Source organism: Rhinoderma darwinii, chromosome 2, assembly GCF_050947455.1.
Source record: "Rhinoderma darwinii isolate aRhiDar2 chromosome 2, aRhiDar2.hap1, whole genome shotgun sequence".
Taxonomy (NCBI): domain Eukaryota; kingdom Metazoa; phylum Chordata; class Amphibia; order Anura; family Rhinodermatidae; genus Rhinoderma; species Rhinoderma darwinii.
The window spans coordinates 275,121,816-275,139,416 of NC_134688.1; the positions used below are offsets into that span (position 1 = coordinate 275,121,816).

Below are 17,601 nucleotides of genomic sequence, written 5' to 3' on the forward strand. Positions count from 1 at the left end.
GGGGCTGTAAGACGTTTTCTACAGGGGGGATGTATGGCGTTATCTACAGGGGGGTCTGTATGGCGTTATCTACAGGGGGGTCTGTATGGCATTATCTACAGGGGGGGTCTGTATGGCATTATCTACAGGGGGGGTCTGTATGGCGTTATCTACAGGGGGGACTCTGTATGGCGTTATCTACAGGGAGGGTTCTGTATGGTGTTATCTACAGGGGGGGCGGTCTGTATGGCTTTATCTACAGGGGGGACTCTGTATGGCGTTATCTACAGGGGGGGTCTGTATGGCGTTATCTACAGGGGGTTGTATGGCGTTATCTACAGGGGGGATTTGGGTCTGGAAGACGTTTTCTACAGGGGGGCTGTATGGCGTTATCTACAGGGGGACTGTATGGCGTTATCTACAGGGGGTTGCATGGCGTTATCTACAGGGGGGATTTGGGGCTGTAAGACGTTTTCTACAGGGGGGATGTATGGCGTTACCTACAGGGGGGCTGTATGGCGTTATCTACAGGGGGGGCTGTATGGCGTTATCTACAGGGGGCTGTATGGCGTTATCTACAGGGGGGATTTAGGGCTGTAAGACGTTATCTACAGGGGGGCTGTAAGGCGTTATCTACAGGGGGCTGTGTATGGTGCTATCTACAGGGGGCTGTGTATGGTGCTATCTATAGGGGCGCTGTGTGGTGGAATCTATAGTGAGGCACTATCTACAAGGGGGGGTTCTGTATGGCGTTATCTACAGGGGGGGTCTGTATGGCGTTATCTACAGGGGGGATTTGGGGCTGTAAGACGTTTTCTACAGGGGGGCTGTATGGCGTTATCTACAGGGGGGGCTGTATGGCGTTATCTACAGGGGGTTGTATGGCGTTATCTACAGGGGGGATTTGGGGCTGTAAGACGTATTCTACAGGGGGCTGTATGGCGTTATCTACAGGGGGCTGTATGGCGTTATCTACATGGGGGATTTGGGGCTGTAAGAAGTTTTCTACAGGGGGGATGTATGGCGTTATCTACAGGGGGGGCTGTATGGCGTTATCTACAGGGGGGGCTGTATGGCGTTATCTACAGGGGGGCTGTATGGCGTTATCTACAAGGGGGCTGTATGGCGTTATCTACAGGGGGGATTTAGGGCTGTAAGACGTTATCTACAGGGGGGCTGTAAGGCGTTATCTACAGGGGGCTGTGTATGGTGCTATCTATAGGGGCGCTGTGTGGTGGAATCTATAGTGAGGCCCTATCTACAAGGGGGGGTTCTGTATGGCATTATCTACAGGGGGGACTCTGTATGGCGTTATCTACAGGGGGGGTCTGTATGGCATTATCTACAGGGGGTTGTATGGCGTTATCTACAGGGGGGATTTGGGGCTGTAAGACGTTTTCTACAGGGGGGCTGTATGGCGTTATCTACAGGGGGGGCTGTATGGCGTTATCTACAGGGGGTTGTATGGCGTTATCTACAGGGGGGACTTGGGGCTGTAAGACGTTTTCTACAGGGGGGATGTATGGCGTTATCTACAGGGGGGGCTGTATGGCGTTATCTACAGGGGGGCTGTATGGCGTTATCTACAGGGGGGCTGTATGGCATTATCTACAGGGGGGATTTAGGGCTGTAAGACGTTATCTACAGGGGGGCTGTAAGGCGTTATCTACAGGGGGCTGTGTATGGTGCTATCTATAGGGGCGCTGTGTGGTGGAATCTATAGTGAGGCACTATCTACAAGGGGGGGTTGTGTGATACCCAGCGGAGGGGGGCCCCAGTCAAAAGTTTGCTATGGGGCCCAGTCTTTCCTAGTTACGCCCCTAAGTATAGTGTAGTGGTAGATAGTGAATAAATTGAATATGAAAGAATAAAATTACACAGCAAAAATAAGTATTTAATGTGGTAAAACAGATTTGTCTTTATTGATAAAATATAACATTTTGGTGAAGAAACACACTGAATAATAGGCAGCGTGCTCTTTCTGATATCATCCGACGTAGCATCAACCTATGGAAAATGCAGATATAAAAAAATGTTTAACATGTCTACATCACATTCTGCAATTAAAATTTTGCAGATTTTTTTTTAATTAATCATTAAGATGCATTGGGCAAATTGATTTGCAATTCGCTTTAGGAAAACAATAGGTGAATCAATTCTCATATTGAATTGTATGGAAAAGCTCATCTCTAAATCTAAACAATGCAGGAGTTCATACTTACCAAATAGACAATTGCTTTTACTGCTTAACTTGTATTTTATCATTGAAGGTTACGGTATTTTATATAAAGTTCAATTTCTTTGCATTTAATTATTACTTGACATCTTTAAGTTTTTTTTTTCACTTTAACAACTCCTTTCCATAGACCCTTCTAGGAGATGCCATCACTTTCTGATCAGTGAGGGTCTGACCTCTGGGACCCACATCATCCTGATATTAAAGAAGCCTTAGCTTTACCCTTATTCTAATCATAAAAAGTTACATCGTTAGTACGGTTGAAAAAAGACACATGTCCATCAAGTTCAACCAAGGGATGGGAAAAGGGAAGGGAAATTTTTTTACACATAGGAGATAATATTTTTTTTGCTAGGAAATGATCTAAGCCTTTTTTAAAGCCATCTACTGTCCCTGCTGTGACCAGCTCCTGCGGTAGACTATTCCATAGATTCACAGTTCTCATAGTAAGGCCGGATTCACACGAGCGTGTGCGTCTTGCGCGCGCAAAAAACGGGGCGTTTTGCGCAGGCAAAAGGTACATAACATCTCCGTGTGTCAGCAGCATATGATGCGTGTCAGCAGCATATGATGCGTGGCTGCGTGATTTTCGCGCAGCCACCGTCATTATGACACGCTGTATGTTTGTAAACAGAAAAGCACGTGGTGCTTTTCTGTTTTCATTCATAGTTTTTACTGCTGTTGCGCGAATCACGCGCATCACACGGAAGTGCTTCCGTGTGCTGCGCGTGTTTTTCACGCACCCATTGACTTCAATGGGTGCGTGATGCGCGAGAAACGCACAAATATAGGACATGTTGTGAGTTTTACGCAGCGGACACATGCTGCGTAAAAATCACTGACTGTCTGAACGGCCCCATTGACTAACATAGGTCCATGCGAGACGCGTGAAAATCACGCGCGTTGCACAGACATATATCACGTTCGTCTGAATAAGCCCTAAAGAAGGCTTGTCGCCTCTGCAGGTTGAACCTTTTTTTTCTCCAGACGGAGGGAGTGCCCCCTTGTTTTTTGAGGGGGATTTACATGGAACAAGATTTCACCATATTTTTTGTATGTGCCATTCATATATTTATATAAGTTAATCATGTCCCCCCTTAGTCGTCTTTTTTCAAGGCTAAATAGGTTTAGTTCTTTTAATCTTTCCTCATAACTTAGATTATCCATGCCCCTTATTAGCTTTGTTGCTCTTCTTTGTATTTTTCCCAACTCCAGGGCATCCTTTCTATGAACTGGAGCCCAGAACTGGACTGCATATTCTAGATGAGGCCTCACTAATGCTTTGTAAAGTGGTAATATTACATCCCTGTCCCGTGAGTCCTTGCCTCTTTTAATACACGACAATATCCTGCTGGCCTTTGAAGCAGCTGATTGACATTGCATGCTGTTATTTAGTTTATGACTTACAAGTACCCCCAGATCCTTCTCAACAAGTGACGCCCCCAGTGTAGCACCCCCTAAAACATATGATGCATGCAGATTGTTGGTACCCAGATGCATAACTTTACATTTATCTACAATAAATAAATTTATCTTCATTTGCCAACTGGATGCCCAAACACTTGTTGTGTGTTCAAATCAGCTTGCAATTTACGAACATCTTCCATAGACTGAACTATATTACATAGCTTGGTGTCATCTGCAAAAATAGAAATAGTGCTATTAATCCCATCCTCTATATCATTAACCCCATGATTATCCCATTGTTGCTATGGCTGCCTGGGGGCCTAATGCAGGCCCCAGGCCTGTCAGAATCACGATATACTGCAATACATTAGTTTTGCAGTATATAGTGCAAGCGATCTAACTATCGCTGGTTGAAGTCCCCTAGGGGGACTAATAAAAAAAAAGTTAAAATTAGTAAACTAAAGGTTTTTTTTAATGTAAAAAAAATAAAAAAATTAAAAGTTAAAAAAAACAAAACATTTTCCCCCTAGGGCATAGTAAAATAATAAATAAATTAACATAATTGGTATCACCGCATCCGTAAAAACGATTACAATATATCATTATTTAACCCACACGGTGTACGCCATAAAAAAAAAAAATGTAAACGCCAGAATGTCTCTTTTTTGGTCACCACATCTCCCACAAAAAATTAAATAAAAAGTGATCAAAACGTTGCATGTACCCCAAAATGGTATAATTAAAAAATACAGCTTATCTCGCAAAAAAAACCCTCATACCACTTAATTGACAGAAAAATAAAAAAGTTATGGCTTTTGGAAGGTGGGGAGGAAAAAACGAAAATGAAAATCTGAAAAATGGCTGCGGCGGGAAGGGGTTAATAAATAATTTGAATAATAGTGGTCCCAGCACGGAACCCTGGGGTACATCACTTATAACCGGGGACCATTCAGAGGAGGAATCATTGACCACAACCCTCTGGATACGGTCCTTGAGCCAATTCCCAATCCAATTACAAACTATACTTTTTAAACCTATAGTCCTTAATTTACCCATTAGACGTCTATGAGGGACAGTGTCAAATGCCTTTGCAAAGTCCAAAAACACTATATCCACAGCGGACCCTCTGTCTAGGCTTCTGCTCACCTCTTCATAAAAACAAATCAGGTTGGTTTGACAACTTCTGTCCTTAGTAAAACCCTGCTGGCTGTCACTTATAATACAATTTTTTGTCACATAATCCTGTATACAGTCCCTCAATAGCCCCTCAAACATCTTCCCCACGATGGATGTTAAGCTAACTGGTCTATAATTACCTGGGAAGACCTAGAGCCCTTTTTGAAAATGTGGAAGAAAAAAGAGCAGGAAAAAGGTGCAGTATAGAATTGGGCATCGGCGCCAGGCTCAGGAGGACAAGGAACGCGGCCAGGTGAGTTTGATTAAGGAGATCTTTAATTCAAGGGACGATGCGTTTCAGTACCCGACTGGACCCTTCGTCAAATCAGGTTAAGGCTTTAGCACCGAGGGACCGCAGTGGGTGGCAGCCGGCAACCTATACTTTTCCACTACACGCATAGTCTCGGAGGAGTGCCGTTAATCCCTCACCTTTTTCCGCTGTGCAACTCATCTTTTTGAAAATAGGCACCACATCTGTTCCCAGGGCCTTGTGTACATTTATTTTATTTAACTTAGCTTGGACCATATCTACATTCATCCAATTCATTATGAACTGAATAGCTGATGTATTAACAGCACTTGCATCGGCTACATCAGCTGCTCTTTCTACTGTTGTATATACAGAGCTAAAGAACCCATTTAATAACTCTGCCTTCTCTTGATCCCCTGTGACCAACTCCCCATTACCACTATCTAGGGGTCCTACATGTTCAGACCTTGGCTTTTTTTCATTTACATACTTGAAGACTTTTTTGGGATTTGTTTTACTAACCTTGGCCAGCTGCCTTTCATTTTGTATTTTTGCTGATGTTATTACCTTTTTACAGATCTTTATAATTTGCAGAGGCTACAGCTGTACCCTCAGATTTGTCTTTTTCAAATGCCCTTTTTTTTGTCACATATTCCCCCTATACAGAAGGTGTAAGCCATGTGGGGTTTAATTTTAGTCGTTTATACTTGTTACCTATAGGAATAAATTTTGCACTATAATTATACAAAGTAGATTTGAAAATCTCCCATTTATCATTTGTCCCATTATTTAACTTTAGTTCTTCCCAGTCTATATCCTGAAATGCAGCCCTCGTGTAGGGGACAGGATAGGGGATACATGTGTGATCGCTGGCACTGATAAGGAGAACAGGGGACCGAAAGTCCCCCGAAGCTCTCCATGACTAACCTCTGACTTCCGGAGTCTGCGCAGCTCAATAAAAATGAAAGGAGCGCTGGACATGCATGCGCACAAGCACGACCGGCGCTCCATTCATTTCTACGGAGCTGCCGACACAGACCCCGGAAGTCCGAGGTTTGTGATGGAGAACTTCAGGGGACTTTCGGTCCCCCGTTCTCCCTATCGCTGCCAGCGATCACACATGTATCCACTATCCTGTGGATAGGGGATACATGTCTTATGTAGGAACAACCCGTTTAATGGCAGAGCGGGGAGATACCTCCCTGCTCTGCCGTAGTGTTCAGTGGCGTCGCGCTATAGCAGCCATAGTCCCTGTAGACTAAGCACCTACACTGCCTGCCATCAAAAGACTGTGGGCGGTCGTTAAGGTGTTAATTCCCCTGCCGCTCTAGCCGTCTCCGCTGGTCTTTGTTTACTTTTCCTGCAGTGAAGGCCACTGTCCACGGGACCACTGCAGCCAATCACTGGCATGCTTGAATCATTGCTGTGGCCAGTGATTGGCTGCAGGAAATGGCACTTCATTGCTACTTGAAAAGTAAACAAAGATGAGCGGGTTTCACCGGAGCATTAGCGCTGCACATGCGAGGAATTTATCATGTAATATTTGTTTTTTTATATTATCACATTTCCTGTAGCTAGTTTCTTTCCTTAAACTCTCGGACAGCCCCTGTAACCTCCATTGTCTTAAAGTGGTTCTCTCATAGGACTCATATTGCAGCCTTTGGCTCCTGGCAGCTGATTTTGCTGTGGAAAGCCTTCTCTAACTAGACTTTTCCACTGCATGGGAAATGTAGTATTACATTATGGCCATTCAGATAAATGGTCATCCATGTAATACATGGCCTGCTAGAGTCCGCTCCAGAACTGTAGGTACATTGTAAGAGCGGTTCCCATTCTGGCAGACTCAAGACTGTTACATGGATGTTACATGGATGGCTATTCACTGAGTGGCTCCCTGCTTTTGCTCTAGGAGGGAGTTCCCGAACAGGGAACCCCCCTTTATAAAAACCTGTATGGCATATGGACAGGAGTTGTCTTCATGAGGTAACCGAATTAATAGGGAAATACTGTTCTGTAATAGGAACACTTACATACATATGCTGACATTATAAAGTTGCTGTTTACAACACACTTCCGGTACAAGTTATTAAGCAATAGATCAGTTGGACATTCAGATTCACTTCACAGGAATGAAATATGGAGATTCTGACTCACCTTGCAGTTCAATGACGCATATGCTTAATTTCTCGAGCCATTCTACACACCTCACACCATCCACAGAAACACATCAAGAGGCTATCATTGCAAACAGTACCCTGAAAAGGCAACAGTAACACTCCTATTTAGCCAGTTAGATAATGGGGCATACATTGTTGGTTTAATTATACTAGGCTTTGTTTATGTAACCGATATTATCCTTTCCAACTAATCCACAAAAATGCATGCCTGGCCTGACACACTGGGTGCCACTTATTTTCCAGAGGATCAGGCTGGATATGATATAACCAGTCCGATCTTTCTTTTCCACAATGCAGACATCAAGGCACTGGTATAAAACTGTCTACAGATTTCACTGACAAAAGTCTGATGTCTATGGCGAGCTTTAGACAATTCAACATTACTTTGTTAAACTGCTTGTAACATTGAAATATACTCCATTCAGTAGGGCTGGGCAATTAATCGAAAAATAATCAAAATCTAAATTCAGCGCAATTAATCAACGTCATCTTGCGAATTTCGGTTTTATCAATTATTTTTTCCCGGTTTAAACTGTATCTGCATCTTCAGGAGGCAGATACAGTTGAACCAAATAGTAGAGCAGGCGACCGTACGGTCCCTGCTCTACCATTCACTATGTATCGTGGGATGTGAGGCAGTGACGTCATCGCGGCTGTCTGTGCTGTGCTGCACAGACCAAAGGAGCAGAGGGATCTCCTGCACACGTCATTGGAACGGGGTTAGGTGAGTATGTATATTATTATGTATATTATAATTTTTATCAGGCACTATTGGGGGCAGCTGTGGGGGAATTATACAGCGTGGGGCAGATATGGGGGACTTTATACTGTGTGGGGTGCATATATGGTAGCAGTTAAGGGGCATTATACTGTGTGAGAACAGCTATAGGGGCATTATACTGCGTGTAAGTCAGTTATAGGGGCATTATACTATGTAGAGGCAGCTATGGGGGCGTTATACTGTGTGGAGGGCAGTTATGAGGCATTATACTGCATGGAGGGCAGTTATGGGGCATTATACTGTGTGGAGGGCAGTTATGAGCGGCATTCTATTCTGTGTGGGCAGCTATAGGGCATTATACTGTGTGGAGGGCAACTATAGGGGCATTATACTGTGTGGAGGACAGCTATGGGGCATTATACTGTGTGGGGCAGTGTTAGGGGGTATATTATATACAGTAGGCTCAGGGCATAAATAATAATTGAATGGCGTAGCAGGCATATAGGAGGTGTGGCACGCAAAAAGGATGTGGCCTAAATAATCGTAATCGAGGTTACATATTCAATTAATTGTGATTTGGATTTAGGTCATAATTTCCCAGCCCTACCGTTCAGACATAACTTCAAAACCTGAACGGCGTCAGGACCCATCGCTGTGCCCAGAGCTGTAGAGGACCCGACTCAGGACCGAGGAGTGTAAGTATATAAATATTGTCTGCTGAGGCCCTGTATCTAAGCCTATTGTGTGTGATATTGTCTACTAAAGTCCTGTAGCTATGGCTATCATGTGTGATAATGTCTGCTGAAGCCCTGTGCCTAAGCCTTTCATGTGTAATACTGTCTGCTGGGCCATGTATCTAAGCCTTTCATGTGTGATACTGTCTGCTGAAGCCCTGTATCTAAAAGTCCTCTTACACGGGCCAATTTTGGCCAGTGCAACGAGCACCGATCATCGAGACAACTCGTTGATCTGCGCTCGTTTTGCTCCTGTCACAAGGAGCTATGTGTGGGGACAAGCGCACATTACTACGATCGCTCAACCCCAGAGCATTTGCTCGTTCATCTGCTGATTGCTGCCCTGTTTATACAGGGCAATTATCGTCAACGAGAGTTCTATGAACGATCGTTTGCCCGATAATTGGCCCGTGTAAAAGGGCTTTAAGCCTATCATGTGTGATACTGTCTGCTGAGCTACTGTATCTAAACCTATCGTGCGTACTACTGTCTGTTGAGACTCTGTATCTAATCCAGTGGGGTAGCTATAGGGGTCGCAGCGGTCGCAGTTGCGACCGGGCCCCTAAGCCTGGTGGGCCCACGGGCCCCCGTTGCCATACAGGATGCTTCCTAAAGAAATCTTCTGTGCTGTGAAGCCGGCACTTCCTGGTTACAGTCACATGGTACACTTAGTGTACCATGTGACCGTGTTGTCACGTGACACGGCTTCCAGACAGTGGAATGGAAGAGTCGGTGCGGAGGACTCCAGGTAAGCTGCAGTCTGGAATGTAATGTGTTGTGTTGTAACTTGTAATGTACTGTCTTGTAATGTATTGTGCTGTTTGCAGTGGAGAGGGGGGGGGGGCGTTAAATCACAGCCCCCCCTCCTCTCTCCACTGCAAACTGCAAAATACAACACAATACAGTATAGTACACATGAATGTATGAGAGCGGGGCTGCGGCTGTGTAATACAGTCACTGCCCCGCTCCTGAGTCCTGACATGTGCGCGCCGTCAGGATGATGCGATGCGGCCAGCGCTGCACTAATGATCTGCGGCACTGAAGACAGAACATGGCGGGCGCGCTACAAAACACCCCCATGTTCTGTCTTCAGTGCCTGAACCGCCGCTCATTAGTGTAGCGCCGGCCGCATCACCTCATGCTGACCGCGCGTGCACTTCCTGTCAGGAGCGGGGCAATGGCTGTATTACACAGCCACAGCCGCAGTCCCGCTCTATAACAGCGGAGATCAGAGAAACCGCTCATCTCCGCCGCTATTCTCCTGAATGCTGCGATCACAGCGGACTGCAGCATTCAGGGGAAAATGAGAAGGGGGGATTCCCCTTGGATCGCGTCACAGGGAATTCCTGTGACGCAATCGAGGGCCATACCATATATGGGCAGACAGCCCAGGGTCCATTGAAGGACCCCAGGGCTGTCTTACCATATTTCCTGTTAGGGCATACTTAGGTATGTCCTAACAACTGCCTGTGTACTATCAGTACACAGGCTAATGTACTGGCATATATCTGATATATGCCAGTACATTAAAGTTTAAAAATAAAGTAAAAACAAAGTAATGTTAAATAAAAAAAATACACATTCACCTTTTTTACAATAAACATTAAAATAAGTCTCAATACATAAAACATAAACATTCAGTATTGGCGCGGCCGTAATAACCTGCACAACAATTTTTTTGCATCATTTATGATGTGTACGCTGTAAAAAAATAAAATAAAAACTGCTTTCTATCACTTATTGTGGGGCACGAGGTGCGATGATGAATTTAACCTCCATGTTCCTCACATTCAGGGCTCATTTACACGAGTGTGTTATACGTCCGTGCGACGCGCATGATTTTCACGCGCGTCGCAGGGACCTATATGAGTCTATGGGGCAGTGCAGACAGGTGCGTGATTTTCATGCAGCGTATGTCCGCTGCGTGAAACGCACGACATGTCCTATATTGGTACGCTGTTCGCGCATCACGCACCCATTGAAGTCAATGGGTGCGTGAAAACCACGCATGTCACACGGAAGCACTTCCGTGGGACGTGCGTGATTCGCGCAACAGCACTGTAAAGGATGAATGAAAACAGAAAAAAAGCACCACGTGCTTTTCTGTTTGCAAACATCCAAACGGAGTGTCATTATGATGGCGGCTGCGCGAAAATCACGCAACCACGCATCATACGCTGATGACACACGCAGCTGTTAAGTGCCTTTTGCGCACACTCGTGTAAACCCGGCCTAATAGTAATTAACCCCATCATGTACCTCCCACATTAACCCATTATGACTGAGAAACATGATGGGGTTAATTACTATTAATGTGAGGCACATTCAAAATCTCCTTGATCCAGCATTCACTGTGCCCTGAGCGGCTCGACGCAGGCAGGCGGGATGTAGCGACATCATCGCACCTGTCTGCGCTGAGTCACTCATAGCTACACCAGAGGAGGCGAAGGATCCTCCACCCGACGTGGAAACGGGAATAGGTAAGTATGCTATTTTTCTATTATGCACATATGGGGGCATTATACTGTATGGGGAGCATTATACATTATGGGGCATTATACTGTATGGGGGCATTATACTATGGGGGCTGTTGGGCAAGGCGTCTGGGCATAGGCGCGCGCAGGGGTCTGATGATGGTGGTGTTGGGGAGTGGTAGGGGGGCCCAAGCTGAATTCTTGCTCCCGGGCCCATGAGCCTTTAGCTACGCCCCTGATCTAATCCTATCATCTGTGATACTGTCTGCTGAGCCACTGTATGTAATCCTGTCATGTGTGATACTGTCTGCTGAGCCGCTGTATCCAATCCTATCTAGTTGCGTAGCTATAGGGGTCACAGTCTTATATATATGCTGTCTCTGATAAATAATTTTTTTGGGGGGTAGGGGGCATATGTCTTGGTACTTTTGCCTCTGATCTTTTAAGAATCTAGTGCTGCATTGATGGATCATCTAAGAGACCCAGTGATGCCGCTGAAAGTTACAGGCAGGCCGTGAAGAGAAGTTGCAGGAGTGGATGGAGGGCCCAAGCTGTACATTTTGCACCAGGGCCCATGATCCTTTAACTACGCTCCTGGGCAATGGCCTCTTCTAGCGGGATGAAAGCACCATGCTACACTTCACAAAATTGTTCAGGAATGGTTTGAGGAACATGACAAAGGGTTCAATGTGTTCACTTGGCCTCCAAATTCCACACATCTCAATTCAATTGAGCATCTGTGGGATGTGCTAGAAAAACTAGTCTGATCCATGGAGGCTCCATCTGGCAACTTACAGGACTTGGATCTGCTGCTAACATCTTGGTTCCAGATACCACAGGACACCACAGAGGTCTTCTGGAGTCCATGTCTCAATGGGTCAGAACTGTTTTGAACTGCACAATGAGTCAATATTTGTAACTGTGTATTCCATCGTACAGAAAGGCTTAGTGCAGTTAAACTGGCAGTTTTCTTAATTTTGACATATTCCCACAAACTGTCTCTTAAATATTGTGTAACATATGTGGAAAGCTCACAACAATAAGTAACAATAAGGCCATACCATGGCTTAGATTGAACATGACAGGCTGTTACACATGCAGTAGGCATGAATAATCTTTTTTCACCAATGCTTGAATGGTTTTTATTCTAGAATTAGAGAATCAAGTGTAAGACAGTGCGGACTATCTATGTATCTGTAGTGGTCACTCGTGCCCTGAACTATGTGGGGAATATTTTTTGTGAAATGGATACCTTTAGGCTACACGCACATGTTGCATAATTTGATGTGGAAAATCTGGATCAAAATCGCAGGTAATCCCTTGGTAAAATCCACATTTAATACTGCGTTTTTTTAATGTGTTTTAGGTAAGGGTTGTACATTTTGAAGCGGAAATAGATGTTGTTTTTTAGGTCAGGATCACACGTACCGTTTTGATGCAGTTTTTATCTCAGGCTTTTAAGCCAAACACAGAAGTGGATACAAAAGAAAGGAGATGTAACAGTCTTTTCTTTATAACTTTCATTCCTAAGGCCTCATGCACACAACCGTAGCCATGTGCACAGCGGTGATTTTTCGGGTCGGCCGGGGTGCGGAGTGTCACCCGCGAGCCGCCCGCAAATTGCAGGCCGTGCACATGGCCGCGGCCATTATTTGCTTTGAGCCTGGATCGCAGAACACAGCCGTAATAAGACATGCCCGTTCTTTCTGCGGTCCAGGCTCCTAGGCCATGCGCGGACCGTGAAACACCGTCGTGTGCATGGCCCCATAGAAATTGATGGGGCCGGAATTCTCACGTGGATTTTCGGGCCGCAAAAGCACGTTCGTGTGCATGGGGCCATTACATTAAAAAAAAAAACTGCTACAAAAACTGCATCAAAACTGTGTGTGTGATCCTGGCATTATGCTGTGGATTTTGGTGTGTTTTGTTTTTTTTATATAAATTTGTCAGATACATTTCTGAGATCGAAACGCAAGATAAATTAACATGCTGCGGATTTTCAAATATTTAAAATTTATGTGCGGAAAGATTCCGCAATGTGTAGATGAGAGTACTTGAAATCTCATTTACTTTGCTAATACTGTATTACACTATGGATGTGCTGCAGGAAAATCTGTGCAGCAAATCCGCACATAATACGAATCGTGTGAATGTGGCCTAGAGGCACAACACATCTACACTGTACACATGATGGGGATGAGAGTTGCCTGAAGTGCATTGGGATTGAAAAGGTCAGATCCAGTGCTGGATGGGGAGATTTGGATAGGATTATTTTATGCAAATATGCACAGTGGATCTTCATACTCAGGAAACAAGCCTGAATGAAGAGTTCACATGCTTTGTTAACTTCAGTTGCAGATTCTAAATTTTTTTGTTTGGTTTAATTATCGAATGTGTTTATATAAGAACATGCGGCATATATGTGTTTATCTGCTTCCTATTTATCATCCACTGACACCTAATATATGCTTTTGCACATCATGAATTTTCAATACTGAACCTGGACCCAATACATCCAGCATAATCGTTCAATCTTTTCCTCCTGAATACATGCATTGGATCCCTTATATTATTAATTCTTAAAAGATTAGATAAAAGAGGGGTCCCCTGTTCAGGACCCTCATCTTTTAGCCAGGGAGCAGTTACAAAGAGCGCCTCTCGCTCTGGCGGACCTCTCACAGGTGATATGCTTAAAGAAGCTCCTTCACCACATTATAAGTGCCCTATCACTTACATAATGAGATCGGCACTGTAATGTAGGTAACAGCAGTGTTTTTTATTTCGAAAAACGATCTATTTTCACCAACTTATGAGGGATTTTAGCTTTATGCTAATGACTTTCTTAATGCCCAACTGGGTGTGTTTTTACTTTTAACCAAGTAGGCGTTGTGGAGAGAAGTGTATGACGCTGACCAATCAGTGACCAATCAGCGTCATACACGTCTCTCCATTCATTTATTCAGCACAATCCCGACACTTCGGTAGCGTTTGTGTGTGACTTACAGCACAGCAAGCGTAATCTCGCGAGATCACGCTGTAAATGACAGCACAACGTGATCTTGATGTGCTGTAAGTCCCACACAAACGTTACCGAAGTGTCGGGATTGTGAATAGACATCCCGTCCAGGCTTGGGGTGATGTCTATTCACTGTCAAGATACTTCAGTAACATTAACGTGGGTGTATGTGACAGCACATAGTGAACAACGCAGGAGAACTATGTGCTGAATAGATGAATGGAGTGAAGTGTATGACGCTGATTGGTCAGCGTCATACACTTCTCTCCACAACGCCCACTTGGTCAAAAGTAAAAACACGCCCAGTTGGGCATTAAGAAAGTCATTAGCATAAAGCTAAAATCGCTCATAACTTGGTGAAAATAGATCATTTTTCTAAATAAAAAACACTGCTGTTACCTACATTACAGCGCCTATGTAGGAGATAGGGCACTTATAATGTGGGGACAGAGCCTCTTTAAATTGTTTTTTTTATCTTATCAACTTTGCTTTAGTAACATCCATACTTACCACACTGGTTTTTTTCCTTTTTTTTTTGTGGTCAGCATCGGAATTATTTTTACTGACACAACCTAACCTGACTAGATCTCCGTCCTATACAGATGAGAAGCCATGTGATTGGCTCCCTGTAAAATGTTGACTAGTACTATTTGCAGAGTACTCTGGCAGAGAGGAGGAGCAGCACCATCGTGTATGAAGAAGGCATGGCTGTGGAGCAACTATGGCTGTTATTACTACTATGGTGGCACTGTGGCATCTGAAACAGGGTTTTGCGAAACTTACAGCAGCATCCTCCACACGCTACATGTGTTTGACGCTAGCCCCCTGGTAGATCACCTAACTCAGGCTCCACAAAAAGTAGATACTGAAAATTTTCATATCGTTTTTTTTATATATCCAAAATATTAATTGTGGGATTGTGTTCAAATATTGTACATGCATACTCTAATAGCAGGCTGAGTACTTACTCTAATGCCGTAGGTCAGTCGCATGTGTGTGCGCATAGCAGTCAATCCTCCTGGAACACAGGGCAAAAGACAGTTTTCCCCGTACTTGTTAGCTACATAACACCCGAAGCATGCTGGAAAGCATAGTCCAAAAAGACCTGTAATTCCAGAAACAGATGTTACCTAAAAAGTTCTGCTATTGTCCTCTACACAGAGAAAGTCACATGCCAGAAACAGAAATGGCAACAGATGGCCACAATTTCCTTTTTAAAATTGAGGAACATTGGGAAAATTTGGGACAGGAAGATAACTGTGCTACTAAACTGAATCCCTTAGAAATCATATAGCAATATTACAAAGAATTCTAAATGCTAAGGTCAAATATTCAAAGCAGTTTCAAATCCCTGGATATTAGATTGCAATAAAGGTATACATTCAAGAATGAAAGCAGAGGCAGATTTTTTTGATCCTTAAAATGACTACGAGAGAATAGTACTCCCGGGAGTACACCATATAATTTGAGCAGGCTTGATTTATTTTCCAAGCTGTGGAAATGTACCCATTATAATAACATACTGCTCATGCTTGGTAAGTAACCTGGCCACAACCATGGTAAAAGACATACAGGTTCTTTATGGCTTATAGTAAACATACACAAAACGTCTACTTACAGAGGCCACAGTCGTCACAACAGTCACACAGGTTGGTGCTCCACTCTCCTGTAGAAGACATAACTCCAGGTTGGGCAAATCCAGGCTGCTGAGTGGTCACTGACATGGTATCTGCAGAAAGCCATCAACTGTTATTCCTATAATAAGTTTAACATGCAGAAGAGAGAAGTTGTCCTTACCTTCTTTCCAAGACTTGAAGACGTAAGTGTGATTTTCTGGTATAAAAAGGAGAAGTAAACTTCATTAGAAAAGGAAATGTGATAACAAATGAGCATGTGAAATACTTATATGTTTGCTCAATATATAATATTCCAACTCTTGACTAATTCTTATTACTTCATGTCGCCAGTTGCATGAACTTCCCAAACTACCAGTTAAAATTAGTTAATTTTTTTTCTTTGTTCTATGATGTCTTTAACTTCTTATAATGTGTTGGATCACTTGTAATATGGATTTTGCTATGAATATTTTCAAAGAATTTGTTCAATTTAACCTTTACCTCTTTCCAACCTTGGAATCAACTTAATGACCTGCCTATTTTGGCATCAAGGACTTTTTCCTTATTTCACTGTCGCATTCCAAGAGTCATAACTTTTTTATTTTTCTATGACATAGCTGTATGAGGACTTGTTTTTTGCGAGACAAGTTGTATTTTTCAATTTCAACATTTTTGGGAGCATATAATATATTGATTAACTTGTATTAACTTTTGTTTCTGGGAAGGAATTGAAAAACCCCCAGATATTGCAGAATTGTTTTTTGCGTTTTCAATTTACGTTGTTCACTATGTGATGTAAATAGCAAGTTTCCTTTATTCTATGGGTCGGTACAATTGTGGCGATACCAAATATGTATAGTTTTTTTTTATGTTTTACTCCATTTGTACAATAAAAACTCTTTAAAACAAAAATCGCCTCATTCCAAGAGCCACAACGGTTTTATTTTTCCATTGATGTAGCCCAGAGTTTCCTAACCTTTTCAGGCTCGAGGCTCCAATAGAAATATTTTTCCCCTCTGGGCACCCCTACCAAATAAAGTTTACAAAAAGACAAAAAATGGCTGAAAATCAGCCCCCCACTTTAAAATGACCATCCGCCCCCTCACAGTAAAATGACCATCAGCCCCCCAAAAGTAAAATGACTATTAGCCCCCACTGTAAAATGACCACCTCAGAGCACATGGCGTAAAAAGCTCTCCTCACCAGCTCACCCTCTTAGCTTCACCCTGTTCACAGAAAGAAGTTAATGCCTTCCCACCGCAGTAAGCACACTATATCGCCGCTGCAATCACATCATAGAGATGTGATTGTAAGGGTATGTTCACACGAGGTCATTATGTCCGTAATTGACGGACGTATTTCGGCCGCAAGTACCGGACCGAACACAGTGCAGGGAGCCGGGCTCCTAGCATCATAGTTATGTACGACGCTAGGAATCCCTGCCTCGCTGCCGGACAACTGTCTCGTACTGAAAACATGATTATAGTACGGGACAGTTGTCCGGCAGCGAGGCCGGGACTCCTAGCGTCATACATAACTATGATGCTAGGAGTCCAGCTCCCTGCACTGTGTTCGGTCCGGTACTTGCGGCCGAAATACGTCTGTCCATTACGGACGTAATGACCTCGTGTGAACATACCCTAACAGAACAAAAGTGTTCTTACTGAGGGGAAAGGAATCACATACTTACGCTGCCCAGGAATGCAGCTTTAATGGCACCCAAACTCCTCTCCATCAGGCTGTTCTGGCGGCAATCATTGGGGGCGGTACTTGTAGCAGATGTGCATTTGCTCCATGTCTGCTACAAGCATAAAA

The 17,601-nt window shown here is 43.8% G+C and overlaps 1 long non-coding RNA gene across 1 annotated transcript; it reads right to left on the reverse strand.

The window, feature by feature from the left end:
- Nucleotides 1-1,872: 1,872 nt before the first annotated feature.
- Nucleotides 1,873-16,048, reverse strand: LOC142741148 (uncharacterized). Its single transcript, XR_012881015.1, has 5 exons — nt 15,968-16,048; nt 15,789-15,899; nt 15,139-15,275; nt 7,203-7,303; nt 1,873-1,986 (listed from the first exon to the last, which is right to left on the reverse strand). It is a non-coding gene; the product is annotated as an uncharacterized LOC142741148 (long non-coding RNA).
- Nucleotides 16,049-17,601: the final 1,553 nt, after the last annotated feature.